Source organism: Bemisia tabaci, chromosome 10, assembly GCF_918797505.1.
Source record: "Bemisia tabaci chromosome 10, PGI_BMITA_v3".
NCBI classification, from domain to species: Eukaryota; Metazoa; Arthropoda; class Insecta; order Hemiptera; family Aleyrodidae; genus Bemisia; species Bemisia tabaci.
The window spans coordinates 41,585,543-41,603,138 of NC_092802.1; the positions used below are offsets into that span (position 1 = coordinate 41,585,543).

The window sequence follows — 17,596 nt, forward strand, 5'->3', positions numbered from 1 at the left end:
CATGTTCTGAGTACATGTTCACTGCCCCCAGGTCTACAGGCAAAATTGAGCGCTGATAAAGACAGAATATCGGATTTGAACAATTGAAATGTTTAGTTGAGAAAATTATAATCTCTCAATTTTTAATTTTGAGCCTTTTACTTGAGGATAGATGTATCGGCGTTCTCAGAAGTTTCAACAGAATTGCTCCAAAAATGCATATTTTTACTCTATTTCAATTGTCACATTAGTGGAAGAAGGGCACTGAAATGGAACTCTTGAATGTCTCAGAAATTGGTAATTTAGGTACTTTTTTGGATGTAAAAGTTTACAAGAAACACCATGGTGCCATTGATTTTCTCCGAACCAAACTTCCAAGCTTAAAAAGGCTCTCTAAAATGGGGCTGTAATAGAAGGGATTCCACCTCTATACCTCGTCAATTCCTCCATGCACAGATACAGATCGGAAGCATGATTGCCTTGGAATTTTTGGAAAAAGTGGCAACCCTGTAATTGTATTTACTCCTTATCTGTGTCAAGAGGGTTTAACTGGATCTAGGGACTTTCTCTCTGGGGACTCTCAATGTAGTGAGAGCCCCCCCCCCCCCCCAATTGTAGTCCCGACATTGATAGCTATTTTTGAGCTTTGAAGTTTTAGTCTCAGTAGAAAACAGTGGCACCATCAATTTTCCTGGAAAATTTCATGAAAGTACGAGCACTGATACCCATGATTTCTATGGTGTACGAGAGTTCCATTCTGCACTCTTCCTAGTGTAGGGTGCTGTCAAATCTTATGGAACTGAGTAGGCATTTAATCAATGGTTCCTCCAACATTATTAAAAATTTGCTCTGTTTGTTGGTGTAAACTCTGCAGGCAAATAGTAAATTCAGGGGCCGAATTTTGTTGGTCCTTCCACCGTACTATAATATACTTAGGACGGGTCTCGACTGCACTTAAGTTTGGCGTAGCGCTTCTGATTGGCCGGTGGTGCAGTTTGAACTCGTCGATGGCTGTTGCACTCCTTGTGAAAAAGCCGTCAAAATTTGGTCCCAGGCATTTTATCTAATGCTTCGGCAGATAGGTAAATTTTGAAAGTTAACAAAGTGTCGTACGATTCTACGAAAGCTCTAGAAGTTTCAATCTTTTGAAAGTAAAATTTATCAAACTACAAACTATTGTATTTTCCTTTGCAATCATAAAAACTTGGTATTATTAAGAATGCTGTATTTTTTTATATGAATGTTTATTTCTGCGCTAAAAACTACATTAGTATCAGTAAAATGATGCAAATTTTTAAAAATAATTCCTATCTATAAAGATGATTAATTATTTTGTTCAAAAACAGCAGAAGAGCCAGAATTTCAATATGAGTGAGAATGTTTGACACTTTGCCGAGGCATTTGACAAGATGCCTAAATTGACCTTTTGCCTGCAACTTGAATATCGTAAAAAACCGACGATTTTGAGCAGTTTACTGGAAAAAAGAGCTTATCTAACATATTAGACCACTAAGTTGGGAACGGAATGACGCACCACCAAACATGGTTTAAAATTTTAGGTAGAATACAACGGATGCATTGAAACTTTCCAAATTCCATTCACAAGTTTTTTCTAACCAATCAAAGCTAACTAAACGTGAGATGTGTCATGTGGTTTCGTACTTTGGCCATCAATATGCACTAAGATTCTCGATTTGAATAAACATTTTATCCAGGTCTTGATTGAATATCTAATTTCGTAAATGACCCAACTTGGTTTTTTCACAATGTTCTTTTTTTGCGTAGAAACACTCCTTTTCTGAATAACTGAATGCCTATGCATTTATCAGTGCCATAATATAGATCAAAGGGAATTAATTTTTGGCAAAAATACCGTCAACACTGTCAAAACGGTGTAGGCAAATGTAATATAGATTATATATATTTTCCTTATATGTACAGTGTTTTGGCCAAAAAAAATTCCCTTCGATCTCCTTTTCTGGCTGTTAGGCAGTTTTTATTGTCTTCTGAAAAATGTCATTATTCCGAGATGGGTTGTTTTTGAATGGACAAATTCTATGAAACAAAGTAGGGAAAGCCAAAATATATCAAGCGAAAGTGAAAATTTTAAGAACTCATTTTATAAGAGCTAAAATTTTATAAAGCTTTACTGAAAAAATAAAAAAATGAAACATTATTATTTCTTTTTTAGTTCTATGATCTAAAATCAGTTGCTCTAGTGTAATTACCAAGAAATGCAAGAATTATAGTACAAGGAATGTTGTAACAAGGACACCAGGATAATTTCCTACCAATGATATTGCTTTCCTTGATGAGACAGTATTAAAGGTTAGGGTTGAATGCAAGGAAAATGGATTCTTAGTGTTGATGGAATCGGAGGAAGTGAGGGAACTCCAATCGACAATCAAATTGCAGACTCATTATTGGAATTAATGGACAAATACTGCAAAAGGGATATGGAGGTATCCTCTTGTTGAAAGCGGTTTGTTTCAATGGACAAAAGAGGGAAACAATAGACGAAGGACAAAGGAGGGAAGTATTAGATTAACTAATGGCAACCCTTGAGAGACCCTACAGTTAGTTCATCCTTTTCTCCCATGGTCTATACTGTAGTCTAGTGGTTTCAGCTACTAGGATTGCTCCATACTCCCTCTGACTCTTTTGTCTATTGCTTTGTCTATCAATTTCAATAATCAGCCCGCTGGAGGAATGCATATCTTGTTTCCTACTTCAAAATCTCCGCTCCAACTTCAGTTCATTGGAGGCAATTGGACCAACGTCGTTACTTGAAATTTTCACACAATATATTTCACACGGAGAAGAAAATTCTAGAAAGTTTTCAAGACGTTGAGTATTTTTTCATTTAACAAATAAAGTATGAAAGGAATTCTGCATCTTTGCTAACAGAGATATGCGTTCTTGCAGTTCACTGTCAAAATGTCATGTGAGCAGTGTATTGAAATTAACAAGGGTCAACATTAATGTTTTCCAGCATTCATTGATACATTTTTTCTGAAACCGTGCAGAACATGCAGCCTGAAGATGCCTCAATTTACGCTATTAATAATGTTATAAGCATTTGAACGATGGACAACTGAAAACGTTCCATTTTTCAGCAAAATTAAATTCCACTTCACAGTGAAATTTCAGATTCAGATTTTACTTTTCAACAGCTGAAATCTCAAGAAATCCTCCAAGCTGTTTTTGCATGAGGCCCAAGTACTTTCAGGTGTGTAACTTTGCACGAAGAATGAAATCTTGAAACATATTCTGAGAAATTTTAGAAATTTCAGAAATTAAATATCCTTCTGGAAATTAAGTGCAATTTTTTTTTTGGGGGGGGGGGGGGCTGCCTGGTGTATGTTAGTGCGTGTTACCTTCCCAGCCCCTGAAATCATGTCAAATATTTTACACTGCGTAATATTCATAAAATATTAAACGCAAATTTCCAATCTTCCGTGCTTCTCATTTCACTTGCGCAACCCTTAGCCATAGCGCATGCCTTCTGGCCGACAATTCGAAAAAACCGCGCAAAGAACATGCACCGTTTTCCGCGCCGAATCTCACCGTTCAACAGCCCACGTTTGCGAAGGCGGGAAAATTCGCAAAATCCGTTAGTGTTTGTTTTCGTTTTCGCGGAATCGGGCCTTTCATCGCCTTTTCACTCTTTCGCGTCGCTGTGTTCATTCATTTTTAGTTGAATTATTATTCTCAGTAGCTTCAAACAAAAGCATTGCTTACAATCTAGTGTCATATAGTCAGTGTAAGTGTCAGATAGAATTTAAACCGGCTATCTGTGTGACGTGATAAAGTGCTCTTTGGATTACCACCCTCCATCACTTAGTTCCAGTATACCAGCTAGCAGTTTCTTCTCAGGCACATTATCAGGTGAATATTTAACATTCTAAACTTATCCAATAATCGATTTTTCACTAGATTTCCGTATGTCTAATCGAAAGCAGCTGAAATTGCGATTCTGGTACAGATTAATCATCCAGAATTCATTGTGGGTGTGTTCGAATCATGTGTTGGTTTGACTCAGCCAGCACTCAGAACTATCAGAGAGTATTTCCCCAGTAGAACCAGGTGATTGTAATATACAGTCAGTACTCTACTCGAGGGTTGTTGTCTATAATACAAGCACTCTCTTCAATTCAACTTTAGGGGGTAGTCCACGATTCTACCATGTGTGGTGTGCTCCCAATATACTTAAGTTAGGTTAGGTTCAAATTGAGACTAAAGTAAGTGTAACAATCATGTTCAAAACTATTTTCAACCTGAGTCGTTCACTCTCTTGGTGAAAAATTAGTAGATTTGAGGCTGAACTCAAACATCTGTATCAACCATCTTCTGTGAGATAACTCAATCACAATGTTATTTTGCGGGGCCACCTGTTGGTTCATTGGACAAGCAACGCTTTGTTGATTTAGGTGCATTGTTGAAGTAAACTTGTCCGATTCCGTTTGGTTCTTCTGTTTGCAAACGCAACCCACCAACTCTTGAGATCTATAAGCATTTTGTAGAAACGTTACGCTTTCATATGTAGAGACTCAAGTCATCAAGTAATTCTGACGGAGTCCAACAACGCGGAACCTTTTGGAATCGGGTAATTCTGTCCCTGAACGGTCCGAAATAGTTTCCTTCGACATTGCAGCTTTGATTTGTCAGCCTTGAATAATCCATAACTTCAACGAAAGTGACATTTGACTGCTTCATGTGAGGGAAGTTGGTCTGGAAAGAGGCACCGAAATTGACAGAAACGCTATAACGATATCAATAGGTTAGATTCATTCACCTGCTGTTGATAGCTAGTAACGCAATCAGAAACATCATAGTGAATTAGATAAACTACCAAAAACCCTCAAAAACATTTTTGGGATTATATATCCGGTCGAGAAATGGACCAGTTACATCTTAAGGTAACCAAAAGCATGCCCTTTCACCTCTTCAAGAAGGTTGATAAAACTAACAAAGAGATGAGCAATAACATCCCTTGAATTCTCAGGGTCCACCAAGACCAAAAATGTCCCGAAACTTACGGTTTTTGCTTCCTGCTGAGATGCGGCAAACGACAAGCAACGTACACCAAGGAGTGTCACCTCTCAACTATCTCAACGTAAACACCGCGCTTTTGATGAAACTGATTTCCTCTTATCATGCTATCACTGCCATTGTATTTTTGTCTATATTTTTGTAATGTATATATTTTACATATTTTTCCTTTATGTACATGAGCTACTCATTTGAATTTTCGTGAAGCTTCTGTTTGTGTCAAAACAGAATGCTTCCAAGGATGCAAGAAGTATCAGTGAGAATCTTAGCCAGGAAGATCATAGTACCGTTGCCATGTTGTGAAGGCTGATAGATCCATTCTTCACAGTCATTGACATCGCTCTCCTTTCTATTCCGTTACACTACTATTACACACATTACATTTTGCCATGTCACCCACCCATCATGATTTGTCTCTGGTTATGATGGCTAGATTAGTTCCTCTTTTCTTACCATTTCATACATGTTGCGCAATACCTGATAAAGTTCGAATTGAGAGCAGCAAATACTGATGCTTTCCTCATAAGCAAACTGGGTTTTCATCCAGCAATATTGATGCTGAACTACTGACACGATCTCAATATCATTAGACTTGATGTCGTGATGCAATTTTGACTCATTGTTCCTTAAAATTCCTAGAAACTTGTAAGCAACATCGCAGTATCATCATTTGAACGAATAGTTTGACAGAAATGCAATAAAGTGCATTACTTATAGCAGGAATATGTGAATACATGACACCAAGGTGTTAAGAAAGATTATTTATTAAATTATAGCTGAAGCTTTTCGATCCTTGCAATCATTATCAATGCTAGGTGCATTGTGGAAAAAATGACTTGGGTGTAGTTTTGCATCAACAAGAGCCTTAAATTTTTCTCTGTCAAAATATTTTTAACGTTGCAAAAAATCCTCAAACTTGGTCCTCATCATTGTAGAGGAATAAACCTTTGAATCTATTTCCTACGGTTCAAGTTTGGTGCATCTACATTACCTAAATACTTAGTCCATGTGTAATTGAGTCCGGCAGAAAAGGACCTAAAGTTTGAATCATATATTCATGGAGGTATTTAGAAGGGGAACAGAAAATAGGTAAAGCCCAATTCACACTATCAAAATTTTCATCCAACATAATTGGACGAAAAGTAGGATGGAAAGTTGAACGCAAAAAAATTTCATTCGATTACTTTCCGTCCAACTTTCCATCCAATTGGAGGCGCCACGTTGAATGTGACATCACATTCAAGCTTCTGTTCTGTTTTTCATCAAATTGTCTTCTATCGCGTCAGTATCACACTATCCAACTTTTCGTCCAATTAGATATGTTGGATAAAAAGACTGATAGTGCATGTGAATTGGGCTTAGAGTGATAACTTTGGTCATTGTTTTTGATGATAGAAAATTGTGTGCTTTCACCTTGAGCCCCATTTTCCTTGATTGTTACCTATACATCACATTTCTATCTACATTCCCATCACGAAACATGATGGCATGCTAGAATCAAAGCATGAGTATTTCAATAGCTACTTTTAAAATCAGCAGTGGATTCTGCAATTTTTGTAACCCATCACTTTCTCAAGTCGACCAAGTGATAAGTAAGTAACATCTGCTTGAAAGCATTGGCAGGAGCAGGTACTACCTACTTACTAGAGATTTCAGAGTTAAAATCAAATGGACGAGGTCAGAGACTTTTTTTCGAAATACTTACCAGCAGCCCGCAGGTAATTGATATAGCTAAGCTGGTGAATCGGAGTTCACTCATCCCATCAAATACAAGTGGGCCATTTTTATTTAAAGAAAAAGTTTCCGGCCTTAGCCATTTGATAGCTTGATTTGATCAAGGATGCCTAGATGTCTTTGACGAGGAGACTGTCGATCATATTGCACAAAAAACCGAGATGCCCTGCTTTTATTTTTTTTCTTCAATAAGCATACTGAGAGCAAGTCAAATCTCATTTGATTTGTAATTTTCCCCCAATTGCAAAAACGGTGAGAAGCTGATCAGCAGCATCATGAAAAAATTTAAAGCCTAATGTGTCACTTTCTTACAGGAGATCAAAGAAATAAAATGATAAATAACATAAGCTTTTTTCAATGATGCCCATACACAGAGGAAAATGTGTCATTCGCGTTATTCACGAAGAATATCTGGTTAGTTCCAAAATTTTCACAATCACTTGGACGAGTCGGAGTTCATTGGATGAAGCTCATTTTCCTCTCTAAGAGAAAATTGTGAACAGTAAAACAATTATTGGCTGTAAAGAAATTTCTGAGCGAGATAAAGTTTCACTTACAGTATACAAGATTAATCGCTTTAAAGAAGGGAAAGGAAATTCAACATTTTTGTATACAATTATGATATATTAAAGTTAAAAACTTGTGAACACACTTGCACCATCAATATGACCTCTCATTCTTAATTGAGGGTGGCTGAATCCTTTACTGAGTTGTAGGTGAATGAATATCAAGAATTGCTGGTTGAATCTTTGGCTCTTATAATGATGTCACTCATCTAAACATATAGATCCAGAATATTAGGGCCCAAGAAGGCGAACCTCCAGTAAGAAACAAGAGTGAGCAAAAATTTATATATTACGGATTGTTGAGTTGAAGTGTGACGGGTATTTTCTCAATGCAATTAAAAGATGTTTCTTTCTGAAGAATCCGATGATTCAACTCCTCAATTTTTATCCACTCATCAAACAGTATGATATAAATTCAAGTACTATACAGTTTGAGCGTAAAGAACAAAAAATTGATTGATACTAATTGGCTGTAAAAGAAACACGATGCGATAAATAGGTATAGGTACAACTTATACAGATTTTCCAGGTTTTGAACTTTTGACGAACAGAACTATGAAAGTGACACGAAAATTAGAGAACCTGGATCGAGTGAATAGCTTTGAATATGAATTTCTAGTACCGAACTAATCTGGCTGAGAAAAAATTAATTATTTCATGAAATATGAAAGAAATAGTCTATTTCTTTCATGATTGCACTATTGTTATCAGCATATCAGCCCTTATCTATGTTATCAAAACTGTGTTTATAACCTCACAAACAGCTTCTCAACGGTTTGTGGTTTGTGCAGAAAATTGAAGGTTTTTCGGTGAAACTCGTTTGCCGTATCTCGGCAGGGAGGGTCGTCTCGAAACTTACGCCACAGTAAAAAAAAAAGAAAAACAATTATTCCCTTAGCAAAAACAAAATAAGGGAACCGAAAACCTGATTTTGAGGGTCATAGGTAACTAAATCTCTCGAATGACCTCGAGATCACAAAATCGGTGGAGGACGTGACTGAATTTTTCCCCCTCAATTAGATCGACTCACGAGTTTGTCGATCGACTCACGGGTTTGTCGGTCGATTCACGGGTTTGTCGATTGATTCACGGTTGTCGATCGAATCGGTGTCGATCGATTCACGTTTTCATTTTTCGATCCATTCATGTCGATCGAATCGGTACGAGTGTTTTTACTTTTTAAATTAACTGTCGATCGATTCATGTCGATTGAATCACGTTTTAATTTTTCGATCGATTCATGTCGATCGAATCGATATCGGTCTTTTAATAATTTGTCGATCGAATCGGTTTCGATCGATTCACGTTTTTCATTTTTCGATCGAATCCACACCGGTTTTTTTAACAATTTGTCGATCGATTCACGTTTTCATTTTTCGATCGATTCATGTCGATCGAATCCATACCCTCCAAGGTAGGCATCATGCTCGCATTGTTAAATGCGAATATCAAGCACGCACAATTCGAATTTCGGACTCCGCAGTGCGTAAGGGATGTGGTTTCGCCGGGAAGTGAAGGGAAATGTTAGCCTCCTCAAATTAAGTACTGGCGGAATAAATTGTTCAACAAACTTTTCTTTTGTAAACTTCATCGGCACGTCCTCTTGAACAACATACAGGGTTGCCACAGTCGGGGAACCCAGGTAAAAATTGGCAGTAGAATCTGTGTTCCAAAATACCATAGACCTACAGCCGACTTAGAGATTTCCAATAGCTTCTATAGCCGGCAACACGATTTCTTATAGCCTTTTATAGCCGATGGCGATTAAGCAACAGCCTGACGATAAAGTGTATGCTAAACGTTACTAATTACGGATGCTAGGACTTAGTGAGTTTTTGGACTACCGCTCTCTTTTTGGGCCGTAATATCTTGATTTATTTTGCGAGGAAAGCTCCGTACTTATGAAGGATGCAGTACATGCTAAACGTTACTAATTACGGATGCTAGGACTTAGTGAGTTTTTGGACTACCGCTCTCTTTTTGGGCCGTAGTATCTTGATTTATTTTGCGAGGAAAGCTCCGTACTTATGAAGGATGCCTGCCATCCCTAATATGTTGGAGCGCCTTCAATTTCGTACGATACTGTGCAATTCTTCTGGTGTGAAATAGTTGCTTCAAGTGCCGTGGTACGGCGCGGCGGGCGGGCAGCCAGCGCCGAACGCGCATTGGTGCCTACAAACCTAACAGGGATACTTCACGCGTTGCGCAATGCGTGAAGTATCCCTGTTAGGTTTGTAGGCGCCAATGCGCCCCCGCTCCGCTTTGCGTTAGGCTCTAATATTTAATCTCGTGGAGTCAGAGGTGTTCAACTCATGACTTTGAAATGTTTGCACACTCTGTATGGATTATTCTCATTTTAATTGATGAAAACAAATATGTAGTAAAGGAAAATATGATATGCGTTTTGTAAATATTATGGTGATTCCGTACAAACTTAAGGATTTACAAGCACACGAATTTCCACACAATTTCTTATAGCCTTTTACTGCCGATGGCGAAAAAAAAACAGCCAGGCGATAAAGTGTAAAGCCCGGCGACAGGAACTATAGCCCGGCTGTTTAATTTTTTTATCGCCTCGTGTAGCCCGGCCGTATGATTTTTTCCACTTTCTACAGCCAGCTATATGATTTTCTATCGCCTTCTTCAGTCGGCTTTAAGTGCTCCTATGGTATTTTGAAACGCAGCTCCTATCGCCAATTTTCACCCGGGAAAACCGGGAAATGTCAGTGAAAATCGGGGAATGCAGGGAAAATTTCCTTCTAAAATGAGTTTGAAGTTTCGAACAAAATATTTTGCCCAAAAACTATTTTCAATTATGTCTTCTTAACCATCTGTCATGTCTTCAATTGTCAGGGAATTTCATTTTCCAAATTCTGTCGCAACATACTAAAAGTCCACTCCGGTCCGACCTCTGAACACCTCCCAAAATGCCTTAAATTCAAAATGGCAGTCATAGTTAGGCCTCTGGGATTTCGGTTCTTCAAAATGTACATATAGTGTTACGCGGGGTCTAATTTCGGATGTAATTCTGCTTGTAGCTTTCTTATATGAAGTCCCCCCCCCCCCCCCCCCCCGGTTGTTGTTAAGTAAATGCGGAAATCAAGCGTACGTAAATAGCGGTTTGGAACAGCAAATATGTTGTGTTTGTTTTGAAGGGAACGATTTGTAACCATCTTGCATATCTTGAAATGTCACAGGGAATACTGCAAAAATTTGTCAGAAAATTCCATGTACCAATTTGTATTACAGCCCTAGAGGATCCTTAAAATCGTTTCTCCGCGTGGAAATGATAGTCTTTAAAACCCTCTGTATAAAACTTCTATTTGTCATGTTGTTTTTTTAAAATCACAAGATTTACGAGAGGCATTTAATTTTTAGGTACTTATCAAAGTAGAATTTTTTGGTGTCGGAAGTTTCGTTATTCGGGTGCAATTTCGGATTGAAGTCGGTGGTGTATGAAGTACTTAGGAAAGGAATATCCTTGTGCTTTTTTCTAACCCTAACCTGGCAGACTTCGGTATTCTAGACCCCATTTGTAATTAGGAACTACTTACTATTTTTGGGTCGTCCGCAGAAGCATCTGCGTCCTCATTGTTGTCAGAGAGTGCTGAAAATCAGCTTTTTAAGCGCGCCGTATGCATGGCGATTTTTTAGAAGATTTTTTAGGGGCCAAATTGACTTTTTGCCTACATACCACGGCGCACCTAGTGAAAAGTCAGGAGCCGTTGCCGTGGATTGAAATTTAAAAATCAAATCGCCAAACATAAAAATTAAGATTTATTTTCCTTGGGGGGGGGGGGGGGCAATTTTTTGGGGCCACGTTGGCGCAGAGCCTTCATTTTTTAGGCGCCATGACCGATTTCTTAGGCGCTTTTGGCGCCATGTGAGTGTTGAACACTGCATCGTGAAGTGCGCAAATGAAGCGCGCGACTTCTCGGACTCTGGAGTACTGCCGTGCTAAGGAAGAAGGCCGCATGAGCCATTAAGCGTTGCCAAATTTCCTTCAATAAAAATCGAATTTACTGAGAAAATTGTGGATATTTGTTTTCAATTTTTTTAGACAATTTTATACACAATTTTACCTAAAATATCCTGGGATCTCGAGGAAAAATATGCCTAACTTTTCTCAAAAATACACTTTATATTCGGGAAAAATTTGGCAACTCTCGAATGTTCATGCGGTGTTCTTCCTTAGCACGGCAGAGTAGACGTGTGATGAGGTTTTACGGAAAAGTGAAGGAAAAATCATATCGACGGTGAAACTACCAAACCACGTATCTCGGTTGCGGTGTTTAAAAATCTACGCTCACATTTTATTTTTTTAAAGTAGACCAAATCAATATCATTTCTTGAAATTTTCACAGAATTTTCTCCGCACAAAGAGGAAAAATCACAGAAATTTTCAAGATTAGACGTTAAGTAGTTTTTCATTTAAAAAATAAAGTATGACAGGAAGTCTGCGACGTCGCAAACCGAGATACGTGGTTTGGTCGTTTCACCGTCGATATGTAGAATATCACCTCTTTGACAAAGCCCAGCAGCTTTGAATAGTCAGAAAGTTCCCGTTTAAAAAACCTTGAGGATCTGAGAGAATAGCATTTGAGTCTACTCCGTCGCCACATGGCCGCACATCACTTCTCACCGCTCGAGAATAAATTGTTGACATCAGTTTTAATCGCTGTCGCTCTGGTGGAACCAATAACGATGTCTTCCTGATTTCCCGCGCAAACCTGTTCCTGCGAAGCGCACGCACGGAGAACCCGGTGGTAGAACTCCTCAGCCGGCCGATTATTGAAATTGATAGACAGAGCTATAGACATAGAAGACATGGGGAGTAAAGAGCTAGCCCATTGGTTAAAGTAGGTGGTTCCTGTAGATTAAGGGTGAAAAAGATGGACTACCTATTGGGAAAAAACGAGACATATGAGAAAGCCGTAAGTGCGCAATAAAGGACGTAGTTTCAAGCAGGACAGCCGTAAGTGACATGATTCCTTCAGAGAGTCAATGAAAACCGTGCTTTCAAGTTAACTGCCGCTCTCTTATCCCAATTTCTAACTTGAAAATGTGTTTGTTGTGTGTCCAAAATGCAACCGCGAAAACATGCAAAAGATGGCACTCATGACTGTCTTGCCTCCTATAATACTAGCCTAGCATGAAAATGAAAAATACTCTTCAAATGTAATTGAAATGAAATCAGTGGACTTTTAATGATCCAAACTTTTTTTAGGAGTCTTTCGGACGATTAGTGCGAATTTGACAGAGAACAGACGTTTCCCTCCATACAATTTTTTAGAAAGCATGCAGAAGATTTTTTTCTTCTTTTTTTTTCTTCTTTTTTTTTCTTTTTTTTTCTTTTTTCTTCAAATAGCCTGGAAGGCTAATCCCATTCGGCTTCACACACCGTTCATTCACCAATTCATAAACCCACTCTGTCGACTTCCCTCAACAATTTCCCATCACCCCAGTTATCGTTCTGATATATCCTCATTTTAAACAACAAGTTCATTTTAAATGCCTTCAGCCCCAATTCTTCCAACTTATAACATTTAAATTTATTATATTCCCTTACCCCTTTATAGAAAACCATCTTATCCACGTTAAGATAGAAGTAAGATAGCACTTACAGCTGTCTTGCCTAACATTAGCCTAACATAAAAATGAAAAATACCCTTTTTGTGTAATGGAACTAAAATCAGTGGATTTTGAATAATCCAAACGATTTCTAGGAGTCTTTCGGACGCTTAGTGGGAATTTGAGAAAGAACGGAGGCTTGCGTCAATAAAATTGTCCGGTCAGACGCTTCTGAGCCCGTTTCCTCTTGAGTTGATTTCGTCGGCTACCTGACGTAATAGGGCGTAACTACATACTGGAATGAACCCTGTCTTCCATACATTTCAAAGCTTTTTCGGGCTCATCTCGATGTGTAGTTACGCCCTTAGGCCTTGTCTCCACGGGACGTTTTCATAGGATTTTTCCCAAGTTCGAATAGCAGGAATGAAACCTCTGGGATTTTTCCCAGTTACCTACCGTCTCCACGGGACGAGGCTCATACGGTCCTGCGACTAGTTTGCGCGGGAAGATAACTTATGTTAGTTAAAGTCGAGTATTTAGCCGGGATTAAAATAATAATTGCACTCAATTGACAATTAGACACATTATTTTAACTTAACAAACATGAAAAATGGAGTAATCAACCAAATATCGCACAATTCGTTTACACTTCTTCTTCTCTCAGTGGGTCCGAAGGGTAGAAGGACCATACTTGGTACTGGGAAAAATATTGAACAACTCGATATTTTTCCCAACTTCGTAAGTGGGATTTTTCCCTGGGATAAATCCAGAGACAAGAGACCCTCCACTAGTATCTTGGCCATGGTGGAAGCTTTTACTTTCGGGACTTCAGCATTCTACTGTTGATTTACCTACATGGAAGTTGATGTTCAACAACGTGTTGGCAGTTTTTTTTTTGCAAACAAGCCGAAAATGGCCGACGTTTGGGAAAGTTGTTTGGCTCATGACGTCACCCGAAGCTCATCATCGACCACGTAGGTAAGTCAACAGCCGAAACTAGCGTGATGACTGTTGCTCCCTAATAATTGTCCATAAGGAATTGTTGAAACCCCGAAAGTAAAAGCTTCCACCTGTCGCTAGGAGGCCAGTGGAGGGTCTCTTGTCTCTGGATAAATCTCGTGAAAAGGCCCGTGGAGACAAGGCCTTATGTGAGCCGAGAGAGGATTTTTGGAGTTATTACTGCTCTCTTGTCTACTGGAGAATCCTGGCGGTGGTGTCCGGAGCGGAGTTTGCTTATTATCCACGCGGATGCGGGACGCCAAGGTCCCGCGCTCGGGTGTCCGCGCGCCGCGCGTTTCCGCCATCGTCGACTCCCGCTCGACGCGACGCGCGACGCCCGCCCGCTTCCCGGTTCGCCGACCGCCGCGTCGCACGCCGCACCGCCACACAGCGCGGCCCTCTCTGGACAAAAATCACAAATTCACAACTCCACTTCCAGGGTGTCTACAAGTCCGGAAAGTCCGGAAATAGCGCTGATTTTCTAGGGGAGTCCGGAAGTCCCGAAAAAGTGCGGAAATTCCGCTAGAAGGCCCGGAATTTTTCTCATTTTCTGGTCATTTTTATCGCAATTTGAGCAAGAAGTCTAAATTTTTGAAATTTTTCGAATTTTGTCAAACGAAGGTACCTACTGGAAAATTACTGAATTTTTCTGTTGAGGAGGTACTGAATTTTTCTGTTGAGGCGCTACTGAATTTCTTGGGAATGTACTGAAAAGTACTGCAAAAGTACTGATTTTTGGCCTGCCAGCTTTAGTAGACACCCTGGACATCTGAATAATTTTTTTGAGTTTGTCATCTCAAATATATTTTTGACTCACGATGATGGTTCATTTTAAAATTTTTCGCTCAAAACTACTTCAATGTCAGTAGAAGGGGGTGGGAAACGGTTCGAGAATCACTGGTCCTTAGACAACCTTCCACAAACCTTAGACTGAAATGATGTACCTCAGTCTAAAACAACCACCCGTTTCAACCAGTAGGATCGCTCTATTTTCCCGTTGTCTTCCTTGTCCATTTAATTTCAATAATCAGCCCGCTGACAATCTAGTCGGGATAAGCAGTTAGCTACTCGAGTCTTTGCGAATAAGGTCAGCGGGCCGATTATTGAAATTGATAGACAAAGCGATTGACAAAGAAGCCAAAAAGGAAATGGTGGGATCCTATTGGTGGATGCGAGTGGCTGCAGTGAACGAAGGCGGCACGTAATAGACTAATTAACGTCAACTCGCGAGAGAATCTTCAGTTAGTCCATCATTTTCTCCCCTGTTTAGGAACCACCCGTTTCAACCAATAGGAGCGCTCCATCCCCCCTAGGTCTTTTTTGTCCATCGCTTTGTCTATCAATTACAGTAATCAGCCCGCTAGGTTGATTAACCAATTGCTCAACTCTTCGATCATCAAGAGAGACAATATCGATGGCCAAAGTGCAAAACCACGTAACTCCATTGCGGTGTTTTAAAATTTCCACCCCCCATTTTATTTTTTTAAAGAGAAACGAACCAACTTCTTAGCTTGAAATTTATACACAGGGTGTCTACAAGTCCGGAATTGATACTGATTTTTAAAGGGCCGTCCGGAAGTACTGGAAAAGAGCGGAATTCCGCAAGAAGGTCCGGAATTTTTATTTTTTGTCATTTTTGTCGCAATTTGAGCGGAAAATTCAAGTTTTTGAAATTTGCTGAATTTCGTCAATCGGAGGCACTGAAAGAGTACTGAATTTTTCCTTTGAGGAGGTGCTGAATTTCTCGGAAATGTACTGAAAAAGTACCGTAAAAGCACTGATTTTTGGCCAGCTTGTTTTAGTAGACACCCAGATACAGGAACATTTTGCTAACAGGGAAGAAAAATCAAGTCCGTTTCCAAGGAAAATTACCGTCACTAGTTTTTCCAAGAATGAATGAATAGTTTGACAGGAAGTCTGCAACGTTCCAAACGGAGATGCACATTAGTTATCGATGTACGTAAGATAGCCTACACTGCTGTCTTGCCGTCATTAAGCTCTTTGCGCAAAAAATTCTTAAATGCAAAACTTAAACTTTAAAGGGGGAGGGGGAAGTGGGGGATCACCACTTTTCCAGAGAATTCGTATTTTACGCGAGGAAATTTGGCAACGTCAGGATGCGCGTACGGCTCTCCCTGAGAACGACGGAACTATGTCCCCTGCGTTCAATACTGCCGTGCTAAGGAAGAACGCCGTTTGAACATTCACGAGTTGCTAAATTGTCTTCGCTAAAATGTTCATTTTAGAGGCAAGTTATGGATATTTTCTTTGAAATTTTCTGGAACTTTCAGTGAAATTGCGAACATAATAATATGAGAAATTGGAAGAAAAATATCCGTATGGTTGTCAGGAAATTCGTGTTTTATGAAAGGATATTTGGCAACGCCGGAAGGTTCATACGGCGTTTTTCCCTAGCACGCAGAATACTCCTCAGTGGCGAGGCGTTAATGATCGATCAATTATTGATAATGGACCACTAGACTAGGTACGAATTTCAGCATTCTGATACATGTTTCTCAACCAAAATTTCACGTAAAATGCGATGCGCATAGCAAAAGTCACCGAAATCAACTCCTTACGAAGATATTTACTGATTCATGATGCGTGAATTCAAACCGCCCGCTCACGAAAACTCAATGATCTACGTGTTTCACATCGCGCGCTAAACTTCCATCATGTAGTCTCTGCAATATAAAAATCTGGAAACATCAATCTTGACGGTTTGGCTCAGCTATAGCAAATTTCTTGTGGTTTTAACAACATATAATGGGAAATGAACATTGCTCGATGGAGAAGCTTGCTGAAACCGTTGTAGTGCGCAATTTGACTCGAGTAGAGCTTTGAGTTTCTTGTGAGCGGGCAGTTCAAATTCCTCGCAACCAATGTGAAATAAAAACGTTGAAATCTTCGTAAGGAGTTAGTTTCAGTAATATTCGTTGCGCTAATCTTGTTCTACGTGAAATTCTGGTTAAGAAACATGTATCAGATTGCTTTAATTCGTACCTTGTCTAGTGGTCCATTTCTCGATTGAAGCTATGCTAAAGAATCGATTATTAAGGTATTCGTTGCGAACACTCCGCCCATCGATCCTTTTCCATGGGTTTAAATGGCAGATCCATCGATTTATCGCAGAGCACGCCACGCAACTGATTCCTACTCTTGGCACGTGGAGCCGCGGTTTTGCGACCACCGTGCGGCGACGCGTCGGTGTCGACGTCCGTGTCGCGTCGCGACGTCTCGCATGCTAGGAAACGACGCTCGTTGCGTCATCGCTCCGGCGTCGCGGCGCCGCTCTCGCCGTCCCGACGCCGGGTCCACCTCCGCAGGGGGAGGCGCCGCGGTTGCAGGGCTACAAATCACCACCGCGGAATCCAGTGGCGATTTTGCGAATTGGCAACACTGTTCATACTCCATTTAAATCCATTTAAAATATCGATTCCATCGATATCGAGGCAAGCTGACCTGCTTAGCATCGATTTTCATCATCAGTGGGAAAACATAGTTTTGAGTGCACAAATTTTCGAAGAGTTATTTTTTTCGTTGTCTAAATCCCCGCTCGTAGTGAATCATTTTAAACTCCACTTGACACTTTTGATCAGCTTCAGCAGTGGTGAGGCGTGAATAGTCGATCGTCGATTTTTCCCCATCTGAAGCTATCGATTCAAGAATCGATTATTACGGTGTTTGTTGCGAAC

General features: G+C 39.8%; 1 protein-coding gene across 1 annotated transcript in view; it reads left to right on the forward strand.

Moving 5' to 3' along the window:
• Nucleotides 1–3,565: 3,565 nt before the first annotated feature.
• LOC140225569 (uncharacterized) overlaps nucleotides 3,566–17,596 on the forward strand; it is an 80,359-nt gene continuing 66,328 nt past the window's right edge. Inside the window, exon 1 of the mRNA XM_072304823.1 lies at nucleotides 3,566–3,867. The gene's annotated coding sequence lies outside the window, so the exon portion shown is untranslated. The remainder of the gene's footprint in view (nucleotides 3,868–17,596) is intronic.